This window comes from Narcine bancroftii, chromosome 7, assembly GCF_036971445.1.
Source record: "Narcine bancroftii isolate sNarBan1 chromosome 7, sNarBan1.hap1, whole genome shotgun sequence".
NCBI classification, from domain to species: domain Eukaryota; kingdom Metazoa; phylum Chordata; class Chondrichthyes; order Torpediniformes; family Narcinidae; genus Narcine; species Narcine bancroftii.
Window position 1 is genome coordinate 141,138,455 of NC_091475.1, and position 8,040 is coordinate 141,146,494.

Here is an 8,040-nt window from a genome sequence, read left to right on the forward strand (position 1 = left end):
TGCCATTGAATAATGGGAAGTCGTTCACCAGGTTATAGTTCCTAAAGCCTATAGGGATGAATTTTAACCTTGGCCATAGCACTCCCTTGGGTGGTTACCTTGGTGTTAGGGAAGCTATTTATAAGATTATGAAACAATTCTATTGGCCTAGGTTAAGAAAAGATGTTGTAACATTTTGCCAGACATGTCACATTTGTCAGATTGTAGGTAAACCCAATCAGGGACCCCCCCCCCCCCCCCCCCCCCACCAGTGGCTCCTTTACATCTTATTCCGGTTTTTGACAAACCCTTTTCTAAAGTTATTGTGGATTGTATTGGCCATTTGTCCAAGACAAAAGCTGAGAATTGGTATCCGTTAACTGTCACGTGTACAGACGCCAGGTTTCCAGAAGCATTATCACTTAGAGCATAGATTCTCAAGGTGGGGCTTAAGAATATTTTAGTGGGGCATAGAAATATTTTGGAAAATAATTAAATTTGGTTTGTAAAAATAAACTTGTTACGTTAGTGTGAAAGATATGGCTTAGAAAAAACCTGTCAGTACAACACAATAGTGGAATTTTCCCAATAAAATCTCTTTGCTCTCTTTTATTTTAATTACATATGATTTAGCTCTTACAATGTTTCTCTGTTGTTTCTCCATTGTTTCTTTTATTTTAACTGTTGTTATCCTTGGTTAATATTATAATTATTTTTTTCTGTCCAGTCTTATTATCATACATCCCAAATTATTTCAGTGTTGACGAGAATTCCAAATTATCTCGACAATCATGTCTCCGTCCACATCCCTTTACTTTTCATTCAGTAGAGACCTGTATCTGTATCTTTGTGCACTATCATTTTGATGGGGGGTGGGGGGGGGTAAAACATCCTAACCATGTCAATTCAAAATTGGATTATTCTAAATCACTGAAAGAGAAGTTTGAAAATACAACAAAAATCAATGAACTTTTCATTATCCAAACTATAGCCCTGAATCGTACCCTTGAAGCTAGCTATGAAATTTCTCTGCTGATAGCAAAACATTTGAAGAATCATGTGATTGGGGAGGAAGTGATTAAACCTGCAATATATTTATTTCTAAAAACTTCTGCAAAAGGATGACAAAAATGTCCAAGCAATGGCCTTGAGTAATAGTCTTGTCTACAACTGAATAGATCACATGGGTCAAGATGTTTAAATACAGCTTATTGAGAAGTTGAAATCACCAAAGTTCTCAACACAACTAGTTAAATCTACTGTACGGGACAGTGAGGCTCTGTTATTGGTATCCATGAAATATATTGATCAGGAAGAGTTTCAAGAACAGATGTTGTTTTGTGAATCATTTGAAACAACTACTACTGCAGTTGATACCTACAGCAAGCTCAAACATTATTTGGATGAAAATGAAATACCAAAAGGAAACATTGTACCTTGTGCTGCAGGTGGTGCACCTGCTATGATGGGTAAAATAAAACAGGATGTTTAAAATTAATGATGAAAATCCAAACATGTTGGTTGTACATTGTGTTATCCACTGAGAAAACTTAGTTGCCAAGAAAGTTTCCCCTGTTCTACATGAGATACCGCATTCTTTGATCAAGTGTATCAATGCCATCAAAGCTAAAGCCAAATGTGAATGTCTATTTAAGCAGTTTTGTTTCAATAAAATGCAGAACAAGTGAGATTATGGCTTTACACTGAAGAAAGGTGGTTGTCAAAGGAAACTGCTTCAAAAGGTTTAAGGTGCTGGTTGAGTTTTTGAAGGATAAACCTAAAATTAAGTTGGCAAAGCTTATTTGAGTTAGTTGACAGACATTGATGAGAAACTAAAGACATTGAACAACATCACCAAGTAGCATATATGATGTTCACTGATGCAAAAATAAAAGATATTTGGATTCACGACACTTCTAGAATTATGCCAAAGGAATATTTCTGCAAGAAATTTCAGTCAATTCTATTGGTTAAATAAGTGTGAAGTAACTAATGCTGCTACATTGTTGACCATTTGAAAATGTTGGTTACCAACTTCAATTGTAGATTTAAAAAAATTTAAATACGATGGATTTTCCCTCTTGGTTAACATAGCCATTGCTGATGGACTTATCTGAAGTTCCAGTGCAATACCAATAGAAGTTATCTGAATTGCAAAACGATGATCTGTGAAAACTTTGTTCAAAGTGAAAGGAACCATGATATGGCTGTCTAACGAGATAGAAAAGAAATACCTAACTTGACTACTTTAGCAAGGGAACTACTGATACATTTTCCATTATCTTCTTTAGTAGAATGTGGCTTCAGTGTTGAAAATGATTTGCTACAAGCTAAGAGAAACCGACTGGAAATTACAAAATGTGGAGATTTAAGGTTGAAACTAATAAAATTAGTCCTTCAAATCCAAAAAAATTCTACGAACAGCATCAGGGGCAGGGTTCCCACTGAAGTGACGACAATTGTTAAATGTGTGTTTGAGATGGTTGATATAATGAAGTAGTAGTTCAATATGCAATATGTGTTCCAGTGTATTCCCAACCTTAATTGCATTGAAATACAGTTGCAGTAAATTATTCAATGAAAACTTCATTTGAATATATAGCTCTCTCTGCTAATGGTGGGGCATACAATTTTTTGAAAAATATAAATGAGGCCTAGGGCAAAAAAAAAAGGTTAAGAACCACTGATTTAGAGGTTATATTGGAGTCTTTGGGTTGGCTTCACGGACGAAGATTTATGGAGGGGGTAAAATGTCCACGTCAGCTGCAGGCTCGTTGGAGGCTGACAAGTCCGATGCGGGACAGGCAGACATGGTTGCAGCGGTTGCAGGGGAAAATTGGTTGGTTGGGTTGGGTGTTGGGTTTTTCCTCCTTTGCCTTTTGTCAGTGAGGTGGGCTCTGCGGTCTTCTTCAAAGGAGGTTGCTGCCCGCCAAACTGTGAGGCGCCAAGATGCACGGTTTGAGGCGATATCAGCCCACTGGCGGTGGTCAATGTGGCAGGCACCAAGAGATTTCTTTAGGCAGTCCTTGTACCTCTTCTTTGGTGCACCTCTGTCTCGGTGGCCAGTGGAGAGCTCGCCATATAACACAATCTTGGGAAGGCGATGGTCCTCCATTCTGGAGACGTGACCCACCCAGCGCAGCTGGATCTTCAGCAGCGTGGACTCGATGCTGTCGACCTCTGCCATCTCGAATACTTCGACGTTAGGGATGAAAGCGCTCCAATGAATGTTGAGGATGGAGCGGAGACAACGCTGGTGGAACCGTTCTAGGAGCCGTAGGTGATGCCGGTAGAGGACCCATGATTCGGAGCCGAACAGGAGTGTGGGTTATCTTTGTGAGGTTTTTCAGTTGGTTGTTTTTCCAGACTCTTTTGTGTAGTCTTCCAAAGGCGCTATTTGCCTTGGCGAGTCTGTTGTCTATCTCGTTGTCGATCCTTGCATCTGATGAAATATTGGAGTAAAATATAACTAATTGAACTTTGGAGTAGTGGGTCCTATGAACTACTTTAAATTGTAGTAAGGAATGTCTTGTACAGAGAGAAGATGAATGTACATTTTTCAAAATAGACTCCCATGTAACTTCAGCAAACAGTTGTTGAAAGTCATGTTGCCAAACTTTCTTAATATTAGATAAGGAACTATCATTAGATCTTAATAGAAGTTCATAAAGGGCTGAAAGCAGTTCATTCTGATTAGGTTTGAAATTATGTATTTCCCAGATAAGATTAAAATTTAAGTCTAATTTAATTCCACAGATCTTATCACCTTTTAATCAATTTGGTCAAATCTCAGACTACAAATTGAATTTGCAGAAGAGTAAAATATTCTCTTTGGATTCTTCCTACTCTTTAGACTCCTTTATTCCTTTCAAAATTGTTAAAAATCAATTTAACTATCTAGGTATTACTATCACTAGAAACATTACTAACTTGTTTAAGGAAAATGTTCTTATTTTACTGAATCATGTTAAGGGCGGATTAATACAAAATGAATATTCTGCCTAAGTTCTTGTATGTTTTTCAAGCTGTCCCAGTATTTTCTCCTAAATCCCTTTTTGATTCATTAGGTTCACTTATTTTCTCTTTTATATGGAAATATAAGCATCCTCATTTGAAAAGAATTTTCCTTCAAAATACTGGAAATAATAGGGACTTCACATTAACTAATCTGAGACTTTATTACTGGGCAGCAAACATTAATTAGATATATCATTATTTGGATACATCATAATGAATATCAGGTGCCTCAGGTTGGATTGATTTAGAGATTAAATCCATTAAAATGCATTCTCTTATTTCAATTCTTGGAGCATCTCTGACATTTTTGTTCTCCAAATTAACTGATAACTTGGTAGTTAGACATAATTTGTGTATTTGTTTCCAATTTAGAAAGCACTTTGGTTATCGCAGATTTTTATAAACTAGTCCAATTTTAAGCAATTTTTTTTTAACTTTCAGTCCAAGACATTGGATATTCTCAATGGTCAAGGCTGGATATTCAATCTTTCCTGGACATATATAGACCAATACTTTGCCTCTTTTGAGCAATTATCTGCCATTTAAAATTAACTAATCGTCATTTTTTTTTACTATTTACAGATTAAGAGCTTCTTAAATTCCCTGAGGTCATACTTTAAGGATAATTTCTTTAGTCAATGACTTGAGAAATTCTTTCTAAAACATTACAGTACAGCTTCCCAAGCCATGAGGAAGAGCTACAGCTTTTCTTTCTGAGCACCAAGAGGTCTGTAAGATTTGTTTTATTCAATGGCTTACAGGCATTGATGACTTACCTTCTCCTACTGCAAGAGTTGAGAGTGGAGGAAACATAGTCAGAGTGGTTGAATTCAATGATAAAATCTGCTGAGTTCCTCCAGTACATTTGTGTATTGCACTCAACCCCAGCATCAGCAAATCTGGAACCTGCTGATTCCCCCTGCCTTCCTGATCATAAATCCTACTGAAGAATGTTTTTCTGGAGTTTCCCTGCTACTGCTCCTCCACGCTTCTTCAATATGGGAACAATATTAGCTGTTCTGCTGATAATTCTTGCACTCACATTCATATAACCATATAACCATATAACCATATAACCACTTAAGCACAGAACAGGCCAGTTCGGCCCTACTAGTCCATGCCATAACAAATTCCCACCCTCCTAGTCTCACTGACCAGCACTGGTCCAGTCCTCTCCTCTCCATGTAACTATCCAGTCTTTCCTTAAATGTAACCAATGATCCCACCTCAACTACGTCTGCTGGAAGCTCATTCCACATACCTACCACCCTTTGCGTAAAGAAATTTCCCCTCATGTTCCCCTTATAATTTTCCCCCTTCAATCTTAAACCATGCCCTTTAGTTTGAATCTCCCCCACTCTTAATTGAAAAAGCCTATCCACATTTACTCTGTCTGTCCCTTTTAAAATCTTAAACACCTCTATCAAATCCCCCCCTCAATCTTCTATGCTCCAGAGAAAAAAGCCCTAGTCTGCACAACCTTTCCCTGTAACTCAAACCTTGAAATCCTGTCAAAATTCTTGTGAAACTTCTCTGTACTCTCTCTATTTTGTTTATATCTTTCCTATAATTTGGTGACCAAAACTGTATGCAGTACTCCAAATTTGGCCTCACCAATGCCTTGTCCAATGTCAAATCACTATAACAGATATTCATTATGGAATGCCTTAATTTCCTGTGAAATTTACTCTTTATTTATAGAAATAAATGGTGCTCCATGGTTCTTTGTCCAACTGATAACACATCATTTTCAGTGTAGAATATTGGGAGAAAACTTAGGGACGATGAAATGCTTGCCAGTAACTGAACCTACTTACATTTATTTCTGTGGCTGTACTTCAATGGGAAAGCCTTTGAGGAACAGTTATCGGTGTGCAATCTCTCTTGTCTCACTCTCCATTCAGCTGGTACTCTGTGCCCTGGCATCACAGGTCAAAAGGGCAAGCTTTAAAAGCTTTGCACATACCTATAAGTTAAACCAAGAGTTGTGATACCTTCAGTTTAATGAATTGGGTACTTGCTGAGACATTTACCTGATTTTTTTTTTGCACATTTTACAAGAACACTTTGACCAGCTTGTGATAAATTGTTGAATCCTGATAAATGAGTACAGGCAGTAGTTATACAAATGCTATGAGTATAGTAAACAGGCATTAGAGATGACCCAACCTGAATGGTTGATCATCTCTTTGCCTCCACAGATGCTGACTGCCCTGTTGAGTTGCATAAACTCAGTGGAGGATTCATTTCAATTAAAATAAAAACAAACGGAAGTATATCCAAAGTAATTGCTTGTCAGCTCGATTAGTTATGCGGTGGGGTTTTCTTGGTGCTGATGCTGGCACCTGATCATCACTTGAATCATGACTTTCATACTAATTCCACAACGCAGCATTCGCAGCTGGAGCCACTCTCACCGAAAGTGTATGGTGGATGGCAACATTAATAATGATAGTCTCTCAGGCAGTGCGATGTATGCTCAGCTGCTGACTGTGGACATTGGTTTACCAAATCACCCTTTCAGCTTACAACTTTAAATCCAATCTTCCCACAGTAAGACAGGATACTTAAATGTGAACCAAATGGCAAACCCAAGACAGAAATGAGTAAAATAAGCCAGTTTGGCAGTTATTTCATCAAATCTACAAATCCGGCAAAAATCTGTTTCCAGACAGAAATGTGACAGTGATTGAACTTGTATTCTGGATTTCATTTTATTCTTCTATTTCATCATGAAATGGATTTCAGCCGGAGAGCCATTGATTTTTGTCCATTCCAAATTATCCTTGGTGAGATGCCTTCGGGAACTACATGTCGATGATACTTCCAAAATGATATAAGGAAGGAGTTACAGAATTCTGATCCAGCAACCCAAAAGGGAACAGCAATATTTTTCCATTGGGGTAACTTGTAAAGTTCAGGGAGAAGCTGGGGTGTTGTTTCATTCACGAACTGCTGCGGTCCTTCCAGGTGAGAGGATCTCAAGGGTCTTATGCAAAACTTCACTGAGTTGACTCAAAGAACTTTGTAAATGGTATATATTATAATTACGGTCAAAACACAATGCTGGAGAAACTCAGCAGGTCAAAAAGTGTACTTTATATAGCAAAGATTAAGATACATAACCAACGTTTCAGGCTTGAGCCCTTCATCAAGGTATGAACAAAATGTAGGCAGGCACCTGAACAAAATGTCTGTGGGAGGGAGGAACAGAGGGAGAAGCATGGTTCCAAAGGTAGGAGGTAATAGGTAGATTAGGGAGGGAGGGCAAGCAGGGGGAGGAGAGATGGGTCTGTGAATGGTGAGGGAAGTGAGTGGAGAGCTGGAGGAAAAAAGGAATCAAAAGGGAAAGGAAGGAGAATGAAGAGTAGGTAGGCAGAAACAGGAGAATTTGTTAATGTCTTTGATTTGTCACATCAGTGGTAGGGATCTCCCAGGTGCCTGCCTACAGATTTTTTGACGTTGATGAAGGGCTCAAGCCCAACATGTTGGTTATGTATCTTTATTCTTCCTCTATAAAATATATTGTTTAACCAGCTAGGTTTCTCCAGGGTTATGTGTTTACTTCAACCACATCATCTACAGACTTTTGTGTTTTACCGCTTATAATCATTGAGCATTTTTTAAGAGATTGAAAGTTGTTATGGCTACTGTTGGAATATAGGGGTTAATTAATTATAGTAAATATGTAGAATATATGCTTATGTACTATTCAGTTTGTTTACATGAATCCAGTACTATGTAACAATTTAATATTTACCTCATGGTGAAGGGAAAGAGTAATGTAAGTAAGGGGCAGCCACAGTATGTAGCAAAGTTGGCTGATTACAGTAGGTTTAGAATTGTCTGCTCCCCAAATACAAAAGAGAGGATATGTATGAAACAATTTAGTAGGAATGTTAAGGCAAAAGGAGGTGTTGATTAGCACAGGAGAATATGGCCAGACAAGAACAAAAAGAATCCTGACAGAGACTGTCAGAAACAAAGAGAATGGAAACTAATTCAGTAAGAAGGCTAAGACAGAAGGAGGTGTTGAGTAGAACA

General features: G+C 37.9%; 1 non-coding gene across 1 annotated transcript; it reads left to right on the forward strand.

Annotated features, from left to right (window-relative positions):
- Positions 1 to 4,601: 4,601 nt before the first annotated feature.
- LOC138740190 (small nucleolar RNA U3) lies at positions 4,602 to 4,821 on the forward strand. The gene has a single exon (XR_011342730.1). It is a non-coding gene; the product is annotated as a small nucleolar RNA U3 (small nucleolar RNA).
- Positions 4,822 to 8,040: the final 3,219 nt, after the last annotated feature.